We start from the raw sequence: 7709 nt of genomic DNA on the forward strand, positions 1-7709 counted from the left end.
CCTCTATAATATTGTACTTGATCAAAACGTGGAGCGATGACAATTAAACCGACAGTAAAGAATTATAAAGATTGTGACATTGTGATTTAATGCTGCAACCATTTAAGCATCGTATACTTGGCTTTCCCTGAACATTCAAGTGTGGCAAGTTCATTTTCTATGTGTGGACATGTGTGTACGTGTAGAGAGAAGGGAGAGAGAGAGAGAGAGAGAGAGAGAGAGAGAGAGAGAGAGAGAGAGAGAGAGAGAGAGAGAGAGAGGTGAGAAACATATGTGCGCACAGTCGGCGGGTGTCGACGTGTTTGTGTTGGAGTGGGGGGAGTGGAGCCAGGAGGGAATCCTGGATGCCGGAGCGAGCCGAGCGCGTCACTTGCGTGGACAAGCGCGTGTCGATGGCTGAAAGTGGTTAGGCGGGTGGGTCGACCTCAGCTCCCCGGGTTCTGTGGGAGAGGCGTGCCGCGTCCCTCCCTCCCCCCCAACTCCGCCCCTCTTCCCTCCCGCCAAGCCACCTGTATGGACCGCCGGGATTCGGGCGCGATCCCATCGCCCGCGTCCTCCTCCGGGCGCCTGCAGGGGCTCACTCATGACGACGACGACATGACGGTGGAGAATGTGCCCGAGCTGGGGGCTACGCCGACCCAAAGCCAAAACTTGCGTCACTTTGGCCGGTACGAGCTGGGCTGCTGCGAGCGTGTCGTCATCAATATCTCGGGTTTGCGCTTTGAGACCCAGCTGAAAACTTTCAACCAGTTCCCGGAGACGCTACTGGGCGACCCGCGCAAGAGGATGCGCTATTTCGATCCCCTCCGGAACGAGTACTTTTTCGACCGGAACCGACCCAGCTTCGACGCCATCCTCTACTATTATCAGTCCGGCGGGCGCATCCGGAGGCCCGTCAATGTGCCCATCGACATCTTCTCCGAGGAGATTCGCTTCTATCAGCTCGGCGAGACGCGATGGAGAAATTCCGAGAGGACGAAGGCTTCATCAAGGAGGAGGAGCGCGTGCTGCCCAAAAACGACTTCCAGAAGCAGATCTGGCTGCTTTTTGAGTACCCGGAGAGCTCGGGTCCGGCGCGGGGCATCGCCATCGTGTCCGTGCTCGTCATTCTCATCTCCATCGTCATCTTCTGCATGGAGACCCTGCCGGAGTTCCGCGACGAGCGCGACCATTCCGCGCTGCTCAGCCGCAACACCAGCGTGACCAGCAGCGGCCCTTTGCGCTCTTCGAGCCCCTTCACGGACCCCTTCTTCGTCATCGAGACACTGTGCATCATTTGGTTCTCTTTCGAACTCCTCGTGCGCTTCTTCTCGTGCCCCAGCAAGACTTCCTTCTCCAGAAACATCATGAACGTCATCGACGTGGTGGCCATCATCCCTTACTTCATCACGCTGGGCACCGAGCTGGCCGAGACGGACAGCAACGGGGGCCAGCAGGCCATGTCACTCGCCATCCTCCGCGTCATCCGCCTTGTGAGGGTTTTCCGAATTTTTAAGCTCTCGCGCCACTCCAAGGGGCTCCAGATCCTGGGCCAGACCCTAAAGGCCAGCATGAGAGAGCTGGGCTTACTCATTTTTTTTCTCTTCATCGGAGTCATCCTCTTCTCCAGCGCGGTTTACTTCGCCGAGGCGGATGACCCCACGTCGAGCTTCAGTAGCATCCCGGACGCCTTCTGGTGGGCGGTGGTCACCATGACGACGGTGGGCTACGGAGACATGCACCCGGTGACCATCGGGGGGAAAATCGTGGGATCTCTGTGCGCCATCGCTGGAGTGCTGACCATCGCCTTGCCCGTTCCCGTCATCGTGTCCAACTTCAACTACTTCTACCACCGCGAGACGGACGCCGACGAGCCCCTGCCGTGTGCCCTTTCCGCCAGCTGCGAACATTTGCCGGGCGCCGAGCTTTTGCAGCCAAGGGGGTCGTGCGCCTCTTCCAACACCCTCGGAAAGGGGGACTACGGCGACTTGGAGGAGGGCGGCAAGCAGCCGCCTTTCAACAGCCAGAACTGCGTGAATATCACCAAAATGTTCACCGATGTCTAAAGTGGAACACTGGGACCAAAGTAGCGACATTTTTTTTCATTGTGATAAGTTTTATAACGTATTGCTCATATCTGTGGACAGTAAATGCCATTTTCATTTTTGTTCAACACACAAGGTTCATCAATCATTTTCCCGATGAAATAAAAACAAGTTAAGTGATAGGGCGTGTGGTGCATGAACTGAAAATGCATCATTTCAAGTAACCTAAATATTTCCTCTTAATTTCTGAATGGACTTGCCAAACTGTTCAGCTAATAAGAACCATTCGATCAACTATACTTTTCCTGGTTCGATTCCAACTAAAGGCTTCTGTTCAGTACATTTTGAACTGTCAAAGCAGGGGCGTATATTGCCAGAAATTTCTCAAATGCTGTGCAATGCTTTAAGTGAGAGAAAAATAAGTGCCGGTTCACCCCCGATTCGGCTCTTGCGGATAAATAATAATAATAATAATAATAATAATAATAATAATAATAATAATAATAATAATAATAATAATAATAATACAAAACGGACAAAAGACCCAATGACATGCCCAAATGTATTTTAATACACCTCATATCTCTTGTGCGAGACGTCAACATTACGTTATTACGTTATCATTATTTTTGTTTTAAATCTCATGATTACTTTTAATGATTATTATTTGGGGTACCCGAATTGCTCAAACGGTCTCATGAGTATCACAAACCACAGGAGAGAGTTGTGGGATGAGTGATTAGTTAGTACTATGTGGCGTAAAAAGTCCCTGTACTCAAAATGCTGAAATCGAGAAAAGTTGGATCGCCGCTGCGTACACGCCTACTAAAATCTCTGGTGGGATGGACAGCCTCAGTGAGGAGTTGGCTGTGCATGGGTATGTGCATCACTGTTTATCAATCATCCACATGAAATTCATAAATATCCAGAACAGTGCCCATCACACTAAACAAGCCCTGTCAAGTCAAAGTGAAATGTAACATTTTGTTGATCTGATTTTGTTCTTATATTTGTTTCAGTTATGTTTTAACAATGCCATCTTATTTGCCTTTGCTTCGCTTTTGTGTAACCAATAGATTTCTATAGCGTAAATTTTACTCTAAAAAGACAATATGTGGTCACAGTCAAAACAGAGTAAAATTTACGCTTACGTTTACTGTTGAATATTTGACTCTCTTCCAAGTGTAAATATTACCAAACGTGACCAAATATAGTAATTTTAGAGTAAAATCTACTCACTGGACTTTTAATGTACGACGTTAGTGTACCTCTATCCAATGTTCTGATTTGTTAGCTAACAGCCAATCAGTGACCGATCCCAACCGACAGCTGATACGGTCGTATCCACATACAGCTCTGATTTTGAACAATAGCGAGGACACATACAGAATGTTTTTCAGACAGAGGTGACCACTCAACTGGGAGTGTCACGGTCATCAGGCAATTGAAAACACCGAAAAAGACTGAAAATCACATGAAGACGTCGAAGTTGACATCCTCAGAAATTGGTCGGTCTTGTCTTAAACACTTGTTGTGAAAATTGCCATTCACCACCTCACAGAGACCATAAAGTTGTGCGAAAAGTTCTGAAACATCAATGGTTAAACGAAAAATTGTAAAATAGGCTTTTTAGTTTCATCCTGAAATTTCACCCTAAAGTTGAATATCCCGAGCTATTTTGTCATGTATTTTTGAGATTTTATATTGATAGATGAAGTAATATTGTTAATCCTAATTTACTTTTGTAAAGTATTTATTTTGTGAGAAAATAGTATTTTTATTTTGTGGGAAAACATGTAAGATCGGTGTCTTGTTTAATGTTTAAATATATATTTTCCATCCTAGTGCCTATACATATCTAGTATGGGGGGGAGAAGTCCTTGAGCGTGTCAAGAATATGTACATTCACTGGTCACTTTATTAGGCACACCTGCACAACGTTTCCCAGCCTTTATCAAGCCGGGCTCCAATTTTACATGAGAAAAACCTCACAGCAAACAACCAGTCGAAACTTTTACGAAAAGTGTAAGTGTCTTGAAAAAATTCTGATCTTAATTTACTCACGTCTTTTCATTTGTATGACCGGGAGGTTAAACGTTTACGAAAAAGCAATAAATTGCTCTGCTCATTGCACATCAATGGTATAAATAGAGGAAGAAAATTACATTATTTATAATAAATAATTGTGGGACCATTGAAACGAACTTGATGATCCCTCATGGCAAATGCGTTGTAATGAAATTTTCAAATAAAAATGCCTTTGCAAAGGTGACAAGGTATTTTTATTAAAGCTGTCAGGGATTGTATGCTTATTGCTGCAGGTCATTTCTAACATTCTGCTTATAAAACTATTAAGAACCCTCTCAGAAGATGATGCACAGTATTGTTTTTATTCAAGCCATGTTAAGGAAGTCATTTTAAACATTTATAACTGCCATTCGAAGATAAGATGAACTAAACCAAACTGTCATAAAACTTAAATAACGCAAAACTGCACAATTGACCAAGTGGCATTAAAAAGAAGAAATGGGATAGCTTTGTTGCAGAACAATACTGTCATCTAGCGGCATTTTGTCGTTATTGCTGGAATTACTGCGATACTGGGTACAAATGCTTGAAGTCCCATGAACGTTTTTTTTTTTGCCTTAAAAATCTGGGTACAAGATCACATTCGGCAAAGTATTTTTAAAATCACTACCAATTTTTCAACATGATAGCCCACACACGAGGAAAAGGTTGGACACGATAATTGGGTTTCCCTTAAGGATTTGTCATCATAGCATATTGAACATCTGTTGGCAAATTATACATCAGCATAATCACTCAGAATAATCCTACAGAGATCCGACAATCGGGCATTTTGATGACTTTGATTGTGAAGACGAAAAATGTTCATATTTATCTGTATGCGTGTCCCCATTTCATACCGATGGGTGTGCCTAATGTCGTGTTCATTGTTCTGTATCTACTATATGAATACAAATCAAGCTTGAAATTGTCTATTGTCAAGGAGTAAGAACGAGTTTTGAGGTATTTTTAAATGATCGTGAATTGTGAAGATTATTAAGCAGACATACATTCCTGCAAAGTGGTGATCATTACGTGAAAGTATTTTTTTATTATTTAAATTCAGAGCTGCCTGTACTTGATAAAGTCCGTTGTAAATGAAACTATGCTTAAGTTACACAGATTGTCTTCTATGTGTTTTTAATTGTGTTGATAACACCAATCAACAAACGCACACATGCACACGCACGTACAAATTTAGACACCTTTGCCTTGCCTGATGCAGTCTCCGTGACAACGCCGGTTCCCCGGGCAACATCATCTGATGTTTCCTGCCGCATTGTGTTTGACGAGGACTTCCCTTCCTAAGACCTTTAAGTTTTTTCGTTTTTTACCTCATAGCTACTAGCTATAGCTAATAGCTGCAGCCACCCGTCCGGCCCTGATCATTAATAATCAATGATCAGTAATTTTAGCACCCTTCCCTTTTTCTTTTGTTATTCCTTCAGCCGGAGGTATTCCTCCATCTTTTAGTGTTCCTCTTTCCAGATGTTGCTATCAATCGGCATGGCTAATTCACAACTGTTGTCATGTATTTTTTTCCCCCATTCTTTGGCTTTTGGTGTCTGACTGCAGAATCTTTGAAAAACGTATTTTGTGCCCTCAAAAGCAGATAAAAGCTGTAGAAAATCCAAAGAGATAGAATTACATTGGCTATTAATTTGAAAAATGAAAATAAATGCAAACTAAGAAAATAAAAGAAAATACAAATACATTTATCAATGTACATAGTAAATACCACATTTTTGGTGACCAACATTGTAAATTCCACATATTTGGTTGCTCACTCAATATGCTTATAACAATAAATTTCATGTTTTGATGCTTGAGATTTTAGTTTATTGCATCATTCTGGGAACAGTTGCAACCGCCAAAAATATTCTAGTAGCGCAACACTGACACTCGGTGGACAATTTGAGCTGTTACAAGTCAATGTGCCTTTGGTAATATGACAGTCAGTGGGCCAGATCCGGTTGGGCAAGTGCTGGGGTGGGCAACTCTGGAACTCCTGCATGTTTTCCAGTTTTCTCCCCCTAACACACCTGATTTAAACCATTAGCTCATCAACAAGCTCTGCTGGAGCTTGAAAATAATCCTAATCATTTGAATCAGGTTTGTTTGAGAGAGAAAACGGGAAAACATGCAGGACGCCGGCCCCCGAGGCCCGGAATTGCCCACCCCTGGGCTAGTGTGTACCATGAGGACACAAAGTGCCCTTGGTCCTGAAGACAGATGTTCACGCACTATATAATGTGTATGTGGTGCACAGCCACACCCCCTGCCTCCGCGTCGGTGATTTGTCGAAACGTTGAAGTATGTGCTGGTTCTCAGAGATTGTCACAGATAACACTGCTAGCTAATGTTAGTGGTGGATCGTCAGGGCCAGGAAGGCCTTCTCTGCTGGCCCAATATAACCTGACATTATCATAACTATAATCAACTATAATAATTATAATAACTGTAATAAAAGTCAATTTCATTTTAAATTTATTTTTACTAAATATATATATTTTATATGTAAAATTAAAGACCACCACTGGCTAATGTTAAACCGTGTTAACAATGCAGCTCTGCTTAACTTTTGCCTCCGACCTGCTTCAAGGTGGTTTGTTTGCTTTGAAATTTCAACCAGGCTTGCTGCTAAATTATTGACTGAGAAACTGTGTGTGTGTGTGTGTGTGTGTGTGTGTGTGTGTGTGTGTGTGTGTGTGTGGATGGCTCACCCTCCAATACGCCATTCAAAAATTACATTCTGGATCACTCAACACATGCTTTGAAGCCTCGGCACATTTTGACCCATCACTAGGGAGCATACATCAGCCAACATTCAAATGCCTCTGCTCATGGCTGGACTGGCACCAGTGATAGATTGATTCAGTCTGCTGACTATATTGTGAATGGATTAACGGTCTGCTTCGTCTAAATTGTGGGATGGTGGAAGGAAAATACAAACGGAATAGCACCACATGTGCCCCAAAAGATACCGGCCCACCAGGCACCTGCCCTGTATGCCAGATGGCCAGTCCAGCTCTGCCTCTGATTAACCCCAGATGAATAATCACTCATGGACACTTTTGAAGAAATAGGCAGATAGAGAAACATTTAATTGGTTGTTTCGTTTCACATTAATACAAAATCGTATATTAACAACAAAAAGTGAATTCCCCCACATGAGGGAAACGCTCAACTCTCTGGGTCAGTTTGAAGCAGTCCTTCAAGACAAACTGTCGGTAGGAAGTGATGCAGACACAGATGTATGGTGTATTTAAAGGAAGTGCTGACTTGTTTCATCCTGTAGCCGCACAGAGTCGCTCTCCTTTTTGCCGAGTGTTCACTTTTGGTCGCATGAAGCATATTTCGTCCAGGCAGGTGCGGCACTTTTAGAGTAGTCCGTAAAAACAATTATTTTCCTGTCCGTGCCCTTCAATGCACTGCCTTTGAACTTCTTTTCCACAGCAAAGTGTGCCTGGAGGGAACCGTCCTGCGCGCGTCACTTGAGCCCGAAAATTGATCTTCCTCCCCTGCATGGTGCTCGGGGAAGAAACGGAAGAATACTGGGACTAAGTGTGCCTGGAGGAAACGGGCCTGCGTGTATCAATTGAGTGTGAAAATCGGGCT

The 7709-nt window shown here is 43.7% G+C and overlaps 1 pseudogene; it reads left to right on the forward strand.

Moving 5' to 3' along the window:
- The first annotated feature begins 362 nt into the window (after positions 1-362).
- On the forward strand, positions 363-5210 carry LOC148418599 (potassium voltage-gated channel subfamily A member 3-like; annotated as a pseudogene).
- Positions 5211-7709: the final 2499 nt, after the last annotated feature.

The sequence above is a fragment of the Hippichthys cyanospilos genome, chromosome 9 (assembly GCF_059441005.1).
Source record: "Hippichthys cyanospilos isolate Australia breed blue-spotted pipefish chromosome 9, RoL_Hcya_1.0, whole genome shotgun sequence".
Taxonomy (NCBI): domain Eukaryota; kingdom Metazoa; phylum Chordata; class Actinopteri; order Syngnathiformes; family Syngnathidae; genus Hippichthys; species Hippichthys cyanospilos.